Source organism: Nyctereutes procyonoides, unplaced genomic scaffold, assembly GCF_905146905.1.
Source record: "Nyctereutes procyonoides isolate TBG_1078 unplaced genomic scaffold, NYPRO_anot_genome, whole genome shotgun sequence".
Classification (NCBI taxonomy): domain Eukaryota; kingdom Metazoa; phylum Chordata; class Mammalia; order Carnivora; family Canidae; genus Nyctereutes; species Nyctereutes procyonoides.
In genome coordinates, this window is record NW_026575140.1 from 55105285 (window position 1) to 55121514 (window position 16230).

The 16230-nt window shown below is 53.9% G+C and overlaps 1 protein-coding gene across 4 annotated transcripts in view; it reads left to right on the forward strand.

The window, feature by feature from the left end:
- The window catches only part of GAS7 (growth arrest specific 7), a 208389-nt gene that overhangs the window by 49838 nt on the left and 142321 nt on the right, over positions 1–16230 (forward strand). The window contains exon 1 of one of the 4 annotated variants that reach the window (XM_055305582.1): positions 9385–9402. The exons of 2 other annotated variants lie outside the window; for them this stretch is intronic. The gene's annotated coding sequence lies outside the window, so the exon portion shown is untranslated. Of the gene's footprint in view, positions 1–9384; positions 9403–11764; positions 11896–16230 lie in introns of those variants that run through there. One more of the 4 variants, XM_055305580.1, reaches the window with a different exon arrangement.

Below are 16230 nucleotides of genomic sequence, written 5' to 3' on the forward strand. Positions count from 1 at the left end.
GGCAGTCTCCCGAGTACCTGATGAGATCCGAGGATCTCTGCACCTGGCTCAGCCGTAGTCTCTTGGCCAGTGAGCGCACCTGTGGCCTCTCAGTGGGTAGGATGTTTTCAAACGGATCTGTTGATTCAGAAATATGTACTAACAATACACAGCATTTTAAATTAAACTTAATTTTTTAAAGATTGTATTTATTTATTCATGAAAGACCCACACAGAGAGAGGCAGAGACACAGGAGAGGGAGAAGCAGGCTACCTGTGGGGAGCCCGATGGGGGACTCGATCCCAGAACCTTGGAATCATGCCCTGAGGTGAAGGCAGATGCTTAACTGCTGAACCACCCAGGTGCCCCTTATGTTTTTGGGATCTTCTGCTGGCCGTCTGGGGATTCAGTTCTGGTCCAGCTGGGCCACGTAGGGGGAGACTCAGTCGTGGGACAGGAAGGAAAAGTAGTACTGTTCCAACTTTTCAAGTCCTGACGATTCTGGGGCTGGGACTGGGCCTGGGGGTGGAGAGAGAGACCAGAAGCATTTAGGGCAGGGCAGAGGGCGGTGGACGGTGGCTGGCCCAGCTCCTGGTGGCTGTGTCTTCCACTGCAGCCCAGGGCCAGCACCAGGCCAGCTGGCTCACAGCTGGAGGCGTAGTGGGAGGCGACTGGAGGGTCCACAGGCCGAGACTGTGTCAGTGATGTGCCCATCATCAGCCTGGACCTTCCTCCAAACGGGAAAAGCCCTGGTGCTCAGCCCACTTGCATTCCCCCTGGTGGGTAGCATGGCGGGTAAGAATGTTCCATGTGTTGTGCTCAGAGGCATGAGGACCCCAAGTGTGACATCCCCTCCTGCCCCACTGTGGCCCCGAGAGTGAGCACAGCCCGGTGAGAGTGGTCACCCCACCTAATGGAGATGCCCGGGTCAGAGTTGCTGGGAGCCTGCAGGAAACCCTCCTCAGCCCCGGGGTGGGTGGGCACCACCCCTGGAGATGTTGCATCTGAGGCGAACAGCGGCCAGCTGAGCTGGGAAGGCCCTGAAACCAGTAGAAGCTTTGGACCTGCAGCTGGGCCAGCTGCAGGGACATTCTGTGGGTGGTTTCCAGAGTTGTGGTTTCTGATGCTGAGAAGAGCACAGTTTTAACCAACTCGGGTCAGGGGGTGTCAGGGTGGTGGTGGCGGAAGGAGGTGGGAAGTGAGAGCAAAGAAGCGGACTGGGGGCGTGGAGCCAGAGCGGGACGCTCTCAGGAGGGTCCCCCCATCCAGCTCCGTGTTCCGTGGCAAGGGGCAGGTCTGCAGAAATCCCACGAGACGAGCTTCTGCTCCTTCGCACCCTTCTAGAATTAGCTGTTTTAGCGTCTCCCGCCAGGATGAAGTGCAAGCGTTGTGGGAGCAGTGTGCCTGGGCCAGGCCTGTGGTGAGCAGAAGAGCTACAAAAATCTTCAACCATGAGCATCTTTTTTTTTTTTTTTTTTTTTTAAGATTTTATTGATTCATTCATGAGAGACCCAGAGAGAGGCAGAGTCACAGGCAGAGGGAGAAGTGGGCTCCCTGCAGGGAGCCCGATACAGGACTCGATCCCAGGACCCCAGGGTCATGACCTGAGCCAAAGGCAGATGCTCAACCACGGAGTCACCCAGGCACCCCCCTCAACGTGAACATCTGCACTGTTGAGAATTGCCACCCACCTTGCAGTCAACCCCAGACTCCTGCTCCCCATACCTCATTCTATTTTTCTCTTTGTCACCTTTTCATTTTCTTTATCGTGTCCTTATCTGTTGTTATGCTCTGTGTACCCCCTGCTCTCCGATGTTGGAATGAACACTCAGTGAAGGCAGAGGCGTTTTTTTTTTTCCTCCCCCTTCTTTTGTGTCCATGGATGTGCCCCCAAGCACATCCAGAAACAGTGCCTGGCCCTTGGGAGGTGCCCTAAGCATCTGTCAAATGAATGAATGGGTGGCAGTGCTCGGAAAGCACTTGGCTTGTGCCAGTCATCCCTGGGAGCGTGCTTGGGGTACACACGGCCATGTTGCTGGTGTCCAATGGGGAAGACCCACGTCCCCTGTGAGGGCCCCACACCGTCTGGCTGCCTGGCCTGGGCCCTGCCTCTACCTCAGGATGGATGGGCCCCTCCTGGAGGAGGACCACGCCACCAGCTCCCAGGTGCCAGGTCCCTCTTGAACCCCGCTGTGGGCAGCCCGGGAGGCGAGGACCCCCAGGGGCTGGACCTGGTAGTGAGTCAGCAGCTCAGGATTTTGGAGCCTGTTGGGACCACATTCCTAAATTCCCCCCTCCCGCCCCCTCCCTGCCCTACAACTCCCGTCCCGCCCCCAGGCCTGGTTGAGCAATTGAGGGCTAAGGCGAAATCTCTGTTTACTCAGCCTCTGTCATCATGCCTTGCAACGAATGCTGCCCAGCTTGCAAAGCTCCACACCCTGGGCGCTTCCCATCCCTTGGGGGGGGGGGGGGTCAAGTCGAGACCCAGATTCCCCTGCTCCCTGGAGGAAGCCTCAGCTCTGGATCAGCAAGCTGCTTCCAGGCCCTGCTCACAGGTTTGCTCTTGGCCTCCTGTCTCCCTCACCCGCTCTGCACCTCCAGGCATCACACCCACACCGGTCCTTCCCCCCAGGTCCCCCATACCCTTCCTGTAAACTACAGGCCTGTCCTTCCAGCTGCTTGGGTCACAACCCACAAAGGCTTCGACTCCTCTTTTCCCTCCCCCTTGCCCTATGCACTTTGCCAGTTAAGCATGCTGGCTCCTCCTTTCAAATTGACTTTTAGAAAATGGAGCCACTTCTTGCCATCCCCCACCCCTGCCATCATCTTGGTGTGCGGAGCCCCCATCTCTGTGCCCCTGGACTCATGGCGTCACGACCTGGCTGCTTTGCCAGGCTCCGGTCTGCTGTTCTTACCTAACAAGTCTGATTGTGACCCACATCTCGAGACGTGGCGATGGGACCCCTCACGGTGGTTGGCAGGGCACTCTGGGACCTCAGCGTCCCCACCACCCCGCTCATCCCTGCTCTGCGGACCAGCCTTCATGGTGTCCCTGCACACATCCCAGGCATGCTTCCTTGCGAGGCCCTGTGGAGCCCCCGTGGGTCCCCAAAGATGTTCATCTGGGAGCCTAGGACGGGTACCTGCACAGCCGTCTGGTTTTGCAGGTGCGCTGGAATCAAGGCTGTCGGGATGGGGAAGGGGTCCTGGCCTAACCAGGTGGTCCCAGCGTGATGACAGGGGTCCTTAGAAGAGGCAGGCAGGATGGCCAGGTCAGGAGAAGATGTGACAACAGAAGCAGGGGGTTGAGTGATGCTAGGAGGGGCCACGCGCCTGGGGACGTGCCTCTGGAAGCTGAGCCAGGTGAGGGAGCCCTTCTCTCCGGGATCCCAAGAAGGGACCAGCCCCACTGACACCTTGGCCTCAGACCACCGAAGCTCCTTCAGGCTTGTGACCCCCTAAGGGGTGAGGCCATACATCTGTGCTGGCTTGAGCCCCTCGGTTTGTGATCATTTGGTGCTGCAGCCCCTTCCCCAAAAGTGGTCCACAGGTTCCTTGCAAAATCATCTCACGCTGCTCTTCCCACTTCTGTTTTCTGTTCTCCTTCCTTTTCTCCATCACTTGCCACCTTCCAGCAAAACTGGGCCTCCTGCCTGTGGGCTGGGCTTGCTGTGGCTTGGGCCTCCACCCTCAGGAGAACGCAGGTCCTGCTGGGACATGGACCTCTGTTTTGTGACCCCTGTGTCCCAGCACCTAAGACCGTGTCTGGTGGGTGAGGGGCACTCAGAAAGTACCTGCTGGATGGATGGGTGAATGAGAATGGATTCTGGTCCCTGCCTGGAATCCCCTCTGCTTCTACCCTGTCCTGTCTGCCACTCTATCTGATGAGGCCCATTCTCGGGTGCCCTCCTCATGAGGCCTCTCCCCAATCAGGGCTTTCTGTTGGTTGCTCTTTTTTTTCCCCAAAAAATTTATTTATTTCAGAGAGAGAACAAGTGAACAGTGGGGAGGGGCAGAGAACCTCAAGCTGATTCTATGCTGAGTGTGGAGCCTGACGTGAGGCTCGATCCCACAACCCCGAGATCATGACCTGAACCCAAATGAAGAGTCGGATGCTTAACTGACTGAGCCACTCAGGCACCCCCTCTGTGTGTTGCTCTTCCTGAGTGCCCAGGGACCATGCGTGGCCTGGCCGTTGGCCATGCTCTCTGAGGCAGGCTGTGGGGCAGCTGGACTCACCAGGGCATTCCTTTGGTCTGATGTGTTTCTTACAGGGAGTGTTGTCCAGATCCGAAGCCTCCATTGATCCCCAACCCTCACCTCTCCTTTCAGCAGAGCAAAATGGAGATGCTATGAGGGGTGGTCTTGCCCAAGCCAAAGGGGTCCAGCTGGGCTCATGTCCAGAGCCTACCAGGCTCAGACATCCCACTGATTCCATGCAGTAGCTGAATCACCTGTTTGGGGGCTTCCGTCATCACTGCCACCCCTGGAACACCAGTGCCTCACACACAGTTGGCACTCTGAGCTTGCAGAGCTGGTGAATGGGGCAGGGTCCTAAAAGAAGTTGGAAGGTTGCTCCCCAGGGACCAGGGACCCGCAGGGACCAGGGATGGGGGACACTGAGGGGTTTGGCTTGTGCACAGCAGCCTGCCTGAAGGATGGCGTGTTTGGAAGAAGGAAAGGAAGAAAAGATAAGAAACAGGAAGTAGTAAGGATGGCTGAGCAGGTGGGGCACGGACTGGGCGCCCTCAGTGGGCGCTTCAGGCTGCAGGGGCCCTCAGGGAGTATGGTGCGTGGTCAGGAGGAGCATGGAAGGCCAGGGGAAGCCCTTATGCTGGGCCGAGGGTTGCTTCCCCAGGAAGCAGCTGCAGGCGATCGGGGGTGACCAGTTGGCCGTTTGGAAGGCTCCTTCCCGCTGCCTTCTCTGGGGAGGACACATTTTGAAACACTTCCTGAGCTGGGAGGGGGGTGTGATGATTGGTCCCCCTCCCTCTCAGCCTGCTGATGAAGTGTGCTGAGTTAGAAATCTGCAGCTGTGTTTTTGTACCTCTCCCCCCACACCCCCCCACACCCCGCCCTGGATACCCGCCCCGTCCCGCTGGGGGCTCCCCTCCCTCCCTTCCTCCCTCCCTCCTGCCTGCTCCCTTCCCGGTCCTCCCCCTGCCGGCTGGTGACTCACTCCTGCTCTTGTGCAACAGCTCGGGCTCCTGCTCTCCTCTTCCTTCCTCCAGTGCCACGAGCTCCCCTCATGATTTATGTCTTTTCATTTGGGTTAATGCTTTCCACATTTCGGTCTGCAGATGAGTGCGTGGCTCATGGCTGCAACCATCAAAGCCCCAAGCACCCAGCTTGGGTCTGGCACTGTAGAGGACAGGCAGGCGGCTGGACAGAGGGACAGCAGGCAGCTGGCTGCCTCCAAGCCTGCCAGCCTCCCTGCCTCCACAGGGGAGGCAAAGAGAGGAGCACAGCCTCCACCCCAGGACACATTTCATGCCTGTTTTCCCCGTGGAGGGCACGCATCTTGGGGTGCTGTCACGACGTAATTGCCCTGAGCCTGGTGATTTAACACTGAAGAAGCCACAGCGTTCAGAAGTGAGAGGCCCCAGTCGTAGGGTGTGGAAAAAAACGTTATCTTTGTGGTTTTAAAAGCCATCACACAGCACTCTGTGTGTGTGAGTGTGTCTGTGTGGTTTCTTCTTCTTTTTAGAACAATAATATTACCTTTGTTGCTATGGTGTTTTTGTGGGGGTGGCTAATTGGACCCAGACCCGATGCAGGCTGGTGTGTGGTGTCCATAGTGATTATCAGATGGCAGCCACGCGATTTGTTTTATTTTCTTCCCTAGATTGAGGAGGGGCTGGCAAGAGGATAATTGAGCACTGGCTGGGGGCACTCGGCCCCATCGGGGTCCCTAGGATGCTGGTTGGAAATGGGACCCCAAAGTCTGGATGTAGGCGAGGGGCGGAGGGGAGGGTGGGGAGAGGCCATCCCTGGTCATTTCCAAGGCTGGAGCCCAGCCCAGCGAGGGCCCAGAGTTGGGACATTCCTCCTTGGAGGTGCTGGTCCACGGCGAGAGGGATGCACAGAGCCAGGAGAGGAAACAGGTGCCTGTGGCCGGATCTCTCCTGGCAGGTGCTGTGGTCCCACTGAGGCTGTAGCATCAATGCAGAAGGCTGGGTTCGGGTGCATTTTCAGCTTTCTGTGGTGTATACATCCCAGAGGCCTCTCTTGATTTGTCAATTTGATGCTCATCGAATAGGTAATACATAGGTCCGGCCTGCTGCAGAATCGAAAGTAGGAACTTAGCCTCCTTCTCACACCTGACCTCTACCCGTCCATTCCCTGCCCCAGGGGCAGGTGCATTACCGGCTTCCTACGAGGCCTTCCAGAAACCCTGCAGGCATTTACAGGCCTGCGCCAGCCGGGATTCATTCCCTCATGCACGCACTACTCTGCACCTCGCTGCTGCTGCCGCTGCCACCACGGTTTTTAAAACCCATAACCCTGTATCTTGGGGTTTGGTCAAGAGAAATGATTCTCGATCTCTTTCATGCCTTCCTGAGCTCAGTTCACCGATGGCCATGTAGATTGCTTCTAGTCTTTTCCTGTTACCTTCACCTGCTGTGGAGAACCTGGGCTGTGCATCATGCTGCACGTGGGTGAGTGACTCTGAAGGATGAATTCCTGAGGTTGAAAGGCTGGAGCAAAGAGGATAAGAATCTGCCATTTAAAAAAATATATTTTAGAGAGGAGTGTGTACAAGTAGGGGGAGGGGCAGAGGGGGAGGGAATCTCAAGCCAACTCCTTGCTGAGTGTGGAGCCCAATACAGGGCTCGAACCCATGACTCTGAGATCATGACCGTAGCCGAAATTGAGAGTCGGTCACTTCATCAGCTGAGCCGCCCAGGTGCCCCAGTATCTGTCATCTTGATGGAAAATGCCAGATTGCCTCCAAGGGGGCAGCTCCGGCTTCCTGTCCCCCCTCTCCCCCCATCAGCAATGTCCAGGAGCGCCCATGTCCCCACAGCCTTCCCAGGACTGGGTATTTTCAAATTTTAAAGATTTTTTTTTAATTTAAGATTTTATGTATTTATTCATAAGAGACACACAGAGAGAGGCAGAGACACAGGCGCGGGGGGGGGTGGGGGGGAGGGAAGCAGGCTCCCTGCAGGGAACCCAGTGTGGGACTCGATCCCAGGACCCCAGGATTGTGACCTGAGGCAAAGACAGAGGCAGATGCTCAACCACTGAGCCACGCAGGCGCCCCTAATTTTAAAGATTTCTGTGCAGAGGGATTTTGTGTCTTTGCCTTCAGCTGACGTCTACTCACTGTCCCCAAATTGTCACTCTGGGGGGCATGTGCATGGAGGGGGTCCTCCAGCCTCCTGAGGGCCACAGGGAGCAGACCCTGCACGCTCTGCAGACCCTTCTGAGCTGTGGTCTGGCGCCTCTGCGGGCAGGCGGTGGTTTTACATGCTCTCCGGCCTCAAGGGAGGCCTCCCTTCCACATCTGCATTTTCCGCTCTTGCTGGCATTACAAGAATGCATTTCGGAGCTGCCCTCCTCATCTCACCATGCTTCTTCCTCTCTCAGCTCTACCGCCCCTCACCCACCTCACCCCTGCATGAAGCCATTGCCTTACCCTGCTACTTTGGCTTCCTACTCTCCCAAAAATTGCCGGGCGGATGTGGCTGGACAAAAATCCCTAGACACTGACTTCCGGCCGTGCATCCTAAGACATGTGCTCAAGAGTGAAATCCAAGGTAGAATGAGGTATGCTGGCTGCATTTGCCTCCCTCTGGGTTTTTCTAGGCAGGGGCCTGGAGGTGGAGCCGGAGCCAGGCAGGCTCCAGCACACTGCAGTAGAACTTTCTACACTGACAGAGATGCTCTGTGTTTGTGCCACCCAGGACGGTAGCCACTGACCTGCGGCCCTTGAGTTAGGGCAAGTGCGCCTGGAGACCTGGGTCTTCACTTTTACTTTTAAGTAGTTATATTGGAATAGTTCTGTGGGGCATCCAGGAGGCTTAGTCAGTGAAGCATCTGCCTTTGGCTCAGGTCATGACCTCAGGGTCCTGGGATTGAGTCCTGCAGAGGGCTCCCCAATTAGTGGAGTGTCTGCTTCTCCTTCTCCCTCTGCCTCCTCCCCCTGCTCATGTTCTGTCTCTGTCTCTCTCAAATAAATAAAATCTTTTTTTTTTTAAAGGGAAACTCATGAGCCTGGGACACTGAGAACTTTACCTTGTAGTTTTGTGAAGAGTAGGTGTGTTCGTTCCCAATTGCTGCTGTAACGAATTGCCATACACTTTGTAGCTGAAACCACACATTCATTCTCTCATAGTTCTGAAGGCCCAAGATTGATATATTTGAGAGAGAGAGGCAGGGAGGGATGGAGGAGGAGGGAGAGAGAGAATCTCAAGCAGACTTTGAGCTAAATCGACACAGGGCTTGATCTCATGACCCTGAGATCATGACCTGGGCCGAAATCAAGAGCTGAATGCTTAACCATCTATGCCACCCAGGTGCCCCCTGAAATGAGTCTTCTAATTAAGCCAAAATTAAGTTGTCAGGGGCTGGCTCTTTCTTGGGGCTCTGGGGGGGCAGGTGCATCTGTGTCTTTCCTTTGCCGTGTTTGAGAGACTCTTTCCATGGCTCACGGCTGTACATCCTATTGCCTCTCCTCCCCAACTCTGACCTCACATGGCATTTTCCCTCTCTGTTCTTCCTGTCTCCCTCAGAGAAGGACCCTTGTGATTATATTTGGGGCCCACCTGGACAATTCAGTATCAACTCCCCATATCTCCTTGACTTCATCACACCCGCTAAGTCCCTTTTGTCATAGGAGATTCCCACTTCTGGGTTCCCAGGATCAGGCTGCACCCGTTTTGGGGGGCCAGCATCGATCTGTCATAGGGGGTATCTTTCAAGACTCGAGAGAGCAAGTTTGTGTGAGAGAGGGCTATGACCTGAGTCAGTCACCTCCCAGACATTCTGAACTGGCGGGCGAGGGCCGAGCTTGGGCCAACTGTGTTGTAGGGCTGACATTCTAAAGCCATGGATCTTGAATTTGGTGGGTCCCTCCGAGTCATGTAGGAGACATGAGTAAGGGGCAGAGGTCCAAACCCTGTCCCTGCAACCAGTCTGGCACTGTGTGTTCTTCGAGAACCTTCCAGGTGACTCTGTCAGCAGAGGCTGAAAACCATCACCCTTAGGAGTAATCCCGCAGATTACCTGTGTGCATGCCTATGGGAGGTGGAACCTCTTGTTTTCTGTAAGCAGCCTGAGCAAGGCCGCGTGCAGACGGAAGTGTAGGAGAAGGCCAGGGAGGGGCTGCTGTCTCGCTGCACCTGTGCCATACCTGGAAGGTGAGAGAAGGTGTGGCTTCCAGAAGCAGAGAGGGAGGCCTTCCCAGCAGCACTGAGGTAGGAGCAAGCAGGCCACTTCTGGGAACTCAGGGGCCACTTGGGACCAGAAGGGGCAGGGAGGGGGAATTAGCTTGGCAAGGGGAATACTTAGCAGGTGAGACTGCTGGTGTTTGCAGGGTTGATGGGAGGGCGGAGGCCTGGGTGGCAGTGGGAAAGATACAGAAGCAGTGATGGGGGAGATTCAAGAGGACGTGTGCGTATGACGTCGGTCTAACAGTCAATTTGTGACATGTAAGCAGAGTGTGTCGGGCACAGCAGAGTGTGATATGGTGATGAGCAGGACTCTCGAGGGCCCTGGTGTCCTGAGTACACTTGGATAAATACACCGGCCAGTGCTAAAGGCGCTGGAGAGTTCAATCGGTTCAAGTGATCAGAAACCACTAACTAGTGGCTTCTTTAGATCACGAGTGTGCCTGGAGGGCTTCTCTGAGGAGGTGATGTTTAAGCTGCTGTCTAGGCCAACCATGGGAAGAGCTAGGGGAAGGGTAGGGGGGGATAGCCAGGGCCAGGGCCACAAGGGAAGGGCTGAACTGCCCCATCCAAGTAGCAGCTAGAACTGCAGGGTCCGCAGAGCTTTCCACAGGGATGGGAACACCGTATCTACACTGACCATGTGGCTGCCAGCCAGCCGCGTGTGATAATCGAGCCCTTTGAAACACGGTGAGTAAGACTTGGGAATGGAATTTTACCATTTAGTTTAGTTTTAGGTGATTTAAATTTAGCTCTCAATAGCCACACGAAGCTGGTGCCTCCTGCCTTTGAACTCAAGGTCTGTGTGGCTGGAGAGAGAGAGTGGAGTGAACGAGGTAAGGTGAGGCAGAGAGAAGGTGGACTTATTTTTTATTTTTTAATGTTTATTTATTTAACATTTTTTAAAACTTAAATTCAGTTTGCCAACTGAATTTAACACCCAGTGCTCATCCCATCAAGTGCCCTCCTCTGTGCCATCCCCCCCGCCCACCTACCCTTCCGAAACCCTTTGTTCATTTCCAGAGCTAGGAGTCTCTCATGGGACCTAATTTTTCCCACTCAGTTTCCCCTCCTTTCCCTTATAATCCCTTTCACTATTTCTCATATTCCATGGATGAATGAAACCATATGATGATTGTCCTTCTCCGATTGACTTACTCCACTCAGCATAATACCCTCTAGTTCCATCCGCGTCGAAGTACATGGTGGGTATCCGTCCTTTCTGACGGCTGAGCACTAGTCCATTGTATCTATAGACCACATCTTCTTTATCCATTCATCTGCCGAAGGACACCATGGATCCTTCCACAGTTGGGCTGTTGTGGATATTGCTGTTATTAACATTGGGGTGCAGGTGTCCCGGCATTTCACTGCATCTGTATCTTTGGGGTTGGTGGGAATGCAAACTGGTGCAGCCACTCTGCACAACAATGTGGAGGTTCCTCAAGAAGTTAAAAATAGAGTTACACTATGACTCAGCAATTGCACTACTGGGGATTTACCCCAGAAAAGGTAGACCGTATTGCTTCGTGAATTAGGCTCAGTGGTCTGGATTTCTCTCTTCTAACATAGTGAAAAGCCTTTGGATGGTTTTACCTAAAGGTTGACATAATGTGATTAATTTTTATAAGTTCACTCTGGCTGCCTCGTTGAGAGCGAATTGTAGAGGGTTCATGGTGGAACAGGAGACCAGTTAGGTCCCTGTAATGATAGTGGGAGCGCTGCTGGTGCCTGGGGAAAAGGGTGGCAGCCTTGGAGAAGAACCACAGATGGCTTCCAGATGGCTTTTGGAAGGTAGATCCCACAGGAGTGGACAGGGAGGGGATGGGAAAGATGGGAGAATTAATTTTTTTTATTTTACAGATTTTATATTTATTATTTGAGAGAGAGAGAGAGAGAGAGAGAGAGAGACCGAGCAGTGGGGGAGGGATAAGCAGACTCCCTGCTGAGCTGGACCCTGAGATCATGACCTGAGCTGAAGGCAGATGCTCAATGAACTGAGCCACCCAGGCATCCCCAAGATGGGAGAATTCGATGATCCTAGATTTGGGGCTTAAGCAGCAGCATGGTTCATGGTGCCATTTGCTAAAAGGAGGCCTGGATAGCAGGTATTATTTTGGTTTGCTTTGTTTTTGGAAGTGAGGAATTGGATTCTTTTGGGGAGTTTGTTGGAGATTTCTCCTGAGGATCCCCATAGAGGCAAGTAGCCAGGCGGGCATGGGGAAAGGTCAAGGCTAGAGATAAGAGTTTAGGATCCGCAGGGAGTCGAGGGTGTGTAATGCTCTGGGAAGCCACTAAGGGCCACTAAGTGCTGTTTAGGTCACTAAGGGGAGTGAGCGTATGGAGCAGAGAGGGAAGGGCAGAAAGTTGCTGCCTCATCTATGATTGAGCATAGGAGGCAGATCCAGAAAGACGACTGGAGAAATGTGAGATAACATGGAAGCCAAGAGAAGTCATGGTTTCCAGAAGGACGAAATGTGATATGCTGCTGATTGGCCCAAGACTCCAGAAGGATCCAAGGTAAGCAGCATGGCAGTCATGGGTGGCATTGGCACAGCAGGCTCCATGGAGTGAGTAGGAGCTAACATTACGTGCTGATAGGTAGAAAGCAGGTAGTTTGCCTTTGATAGAAGGAGGGCCTTAAGTCACCGTGATGGGAGGGAAGACTGTGAACATGGATGCTGCTGTGGGGAGGATGGAATCTGGGTCATGGGCTGATGAGGAGTTACGCTCAGATTGCTCCTGTCTTTCTAAGCAATGTGTAAGGCAAGCTCATTATCCGAGAAAGGGTTCAAACAGTTGTTTTGAAGATTGAAAATAGTCCACGGGGTAACTACAGCAGGACTGCTACATGGCTTAATCTGTGCTTCTCAAACGTGAATGCACAAATGGATCACCCAGGGATGTGTGGCGATGCGGATTCTGATTTCTGATGAGCTCCCAAGTCGTATTGATGCTCCTGTCCTTGGAGCCCACTCTGAGTATAAAAACCCCACAGCACTAATGTGGCCAAGAGATGCCTAAATTATTAGCCCACAGAGCTTATACTTAGGACGGAGTAGTAAGAGTTGAGTCCCTGTTTGAGATTTGTGGCCATCCATTTAAAGCAGATCTTCTCAAAGTCAGAATTATCTGGAGAACTTTAAAAAACAAAACAACACAACACAACAGGGCCTGAGTATTTTGATTTTGATTGTGCCTCCGAATTCAGTGGTGCAGCGTTGATTCCCAGGGTGTCCTAATTTTTAAAAGCTCCCCTTGGTGGTTCTAATGTTTATCTGGGCTGGAGAAACACTGATCTAAAATAGCAGGTCAAGGGGATGACCATGGGAGTAGGTGGCCGTGGTGGGGTGGAGACAGGGATGCCTCTAGAATGTGTGGGCTCCCCTCTGTATAAACCATTTGAGTCACCCCAAGTCAGCATGCCAAGACTATTCTAATATTTCATAGTCCTGCAAATGAAACACCACTTCAGCCAGCAAGAGCAACGTAATTACCAGGCACGCTTTCTGGAATCTTTATAGGATCCTGGGAATCCTCCCTCCGGGCATCTGGTCTACCTTATGTATGGGGGTTCATGGATTGGGGGACCCATTTCGGTCTGGGGAGGGAGTTGCTCAGATGGTCCTGCCAGACCCTACTGTCCTAGGCCCCTCAGACAATTTAAGAGAAGGCAGTCAACCCTTGAGCCATGCAACCCGGTCAAGAGCAAGGCTGGTTGAGAAACTGAGAGTCCCAACTTGTGTGATGAATTGTCTCATCCAGTTGCCCAAAGCGAAGACAAGAATCACGATAGAAGCCAGGGACTAAAGCATCTCTTCACGTGGCAAGGAACTAACACCTCCGCAGCCAGCAAGGGCCTGAGGTCTGCCAACAGCCACGTGATCAGACTTGGAAGCAAATTCTCTGCCATTTGAGCCTTGAGATGACTGCAGGCCCTGTGGGCACCTTGATTGTGGGCTCGTGAGAAACCCCGAGTGAGGCTAAGGGTTTGGGCAAACTGTACCCAGTTCTCTGACCCATAGACACCGAGATGATGAATGTTTGTTGTTGAAGCCATTAAGTATTGGATGATTTTGGTATGCAGCCATAGATAACTAGCAGAAGGGGCCAAGGCCGAGTCTCCAGAAGGCTCCATCTCTTGGGTTTCCTTTTCCTCTCTTGCTGGCTCCATTTTCTACCTTAGCAACCTCCTCAAAAGGCTTCTATCTACACTCTTGGTGGTTCTTAAAAGGAATAGAAATAATAAGGAAAAGGAAAGTAGCTCAGTGAGTGGGCAGCTTTCCAATGGAACATGGGGTGGCATGGTGGGGGGGTGGGGGGGTCAGCCCCATCCCTACCTTGTGGACTGAGAAAGGAACAGGTGGGACCCAGAGGAAAGCCAGAGTCGGTTACTTTCAGAGGGAAGAGAAGTGAAATCTCTCCAAAATGATCACTGGCGGGACGTGGAAGTAAGGGGATATTTGGGGTGAGCCTGGGTGGGATCAGGCCTTCAGAACTCTCAACAAGGAGGTGAAAAGATGGATCTTAGCTCCACCTTTTTTCTCTTCCTTGAAAAAGCCGCAGACATGCAGCTCTCTGAAATGCATGTTTGCATTTTAAAAATACACATTGGCATTGCATGGGATCAGTCTTCCCACTCTGTCGGGCAGGCCCGATGACACCCAGGTGTCAGGGGACCCAGCGGGCGTGCACGGCCACCGGTGCCCGCGTTTCTGGTGGCAGCTCTGCAGGGGTGCGCGGGATCTGCTCAGCGATGGCGTCCTGGCTCTGCAGTGAGCTGGTCTGGCAGGTGTGCTGTTTGAAAACGGGTGTGGCCAAGGGAGGGCCGGATGGCGCGTCCCTAGCTCCTGCGGCATTTCCCATGACTCAGACGGGGATGCTGGAAGGGCCTCGCACACTTACTTCACAAGTGTGGGGGAGACGCCCAGAGAAGGTCGTGGGAGCGCTGTGTGGACAGGTGCACATGCGGAACCTGTCTCCCTCCCTCCTCCACGAGCTCTGTGGCCACAGCTCTGTCCCTCAGCTCACCTTTTCTGGGTCATTTATACTCAGGAGGAGGGGAATGCCTGGCATGGGGGATGCATGATGCTCCCCAAGCCCTGAGCTGAGCTCCACACCTTCTCCAATGCCACTGCATGCTCTTCCTCTGCTCGCTTGGGCCCTGGAGCCACAAGGCCTGGTCCCCTTTAGGCAAACACACGCTTCCTTTCTACTGGGTGCCTGGGCCACCCAATCACCCTGTCCTCCTGTTACGTCCATTCTGCGCAGTGAGCTCGGGAACGTCTGTGCAAAAAAGTCACCCCAGGGCAGCCTGGAAGAGGGGTCGGGGCAAAGGATGGCCCTACCTGCCTGGGGTGGATGGCAAGTTGTGGTTTTAGCATCAGATGAGGGAGCCCCTCCTGTTTTCCTGGCTAGGCTGAGGGGTGGGGGCGAGATCCCCATGCATCTCTCCCCTCCAGGTCACTTCTTCGAGCAGCTCTGGCTGTCCAGCCACCAGAAGAGCTGCCAGGGGGAGGAGGGGGTTGCAGCATGAGCATCCTGACAGGAGATGTTGACACCCCAGTGTGTCACAGGCAGAAGAAAATGGGTTCCAACACGCTTTTTAAAAAAATATTTTGGGATCCCTGGGTGGCGCAGCGGTTTGGCGCCTGCCTTTGGCCCAGGGCGCGATCCTGGAGACCCGGGATCGAGTCCCACGTCGGGCTCCCGGTGCATGGAGCCTGCTTCTCTCTCTGCCTGTGTCTCTGCCTCTCTCTCTCTCTCTCTCTCTCTCTGACTGTCATAAATAAAAAAATATTTAAAAAAATTTTATTTATTCACGAGAGTCAGAGAGAGAGATACAGGCAGAGGGGAAGCAGGTCTCCCTGCGGGGAGCCTGATGCGGGACTTGATTCCAGGACCCTGGGATCATGCCCTGAGCTGAAGGCAGACGCCCAATCACTGAGCCACCCAGGTGCCCCTCAATCACATTTTTACCCACCTTCCTTCCTGACCTGGGTGAGGGCTGATGTTGCCAGATGTGGGCCCGCCATGCCCACCTGCAGGTCAACCAAAGGCATGGAGCCCAAGTGCGTTCTTATGGTTCTGAAGTCATGGATCTATAAAATCTTGGAAAAAAAAAAATCAGAGCAGCCTGGAAGAGAGCCCACAGAGCTCCCCAAGGTCCTCGCTATAAAGAGAGGTGTAGGATTTCCCAGAGGCCAGGAAGGGAAGGCCAGCTCAGGCCCAGGGATTAGCATAGGCAAAGGCACAGAGGTTCCCAAGGGGCACTCGGGAATCAGATGAGGGAACCTGCTTTTAGTAGTGTTTTGTTTTGTTTTGGTTTAGAAAATGTTTGGTCTAGCCTGGCTGGCAGAGGGACAGCCGGAGGAAGTGGTTTGGGAACGGAATTTGGTTTTGGACATGTTGCATTTGAGATGTTAGTGGCCTGTGTCTTTGAGGACGAATGTGGTTTATCACATGAATTGGGACCCAGGACAGGACTGGGAAGTGATCCACAAGGATGCGGATGAGGGACTACCAGAGACTGATCTTGGAATCACTGGCTTCGTTTGGTGCTTTGCAGCCCACAGACCAAGGGCCATGTTCTCCTCGGTGTTGTGACTGCGGTGTGGACCTCCTTGTAAACCCTGGAAAAGAGAAAGGCCACGAAGAGTGGTCCTGCCTTTGCAGGCAGGTGTGATGAGCCCACATGCCCATCACTTTGTGGGTTAAGGATGTGTTCCCTGTTCTGCGGAGGCAGAGATTAGAGCGATGCAACCACAAGCCAATGGATGCCTGTAGCCACCGGGGCTCTGGAAGACAGGCAGGGAACAATGATCCCCTAGAACCTACAGAGTGAGCACAGCCCGA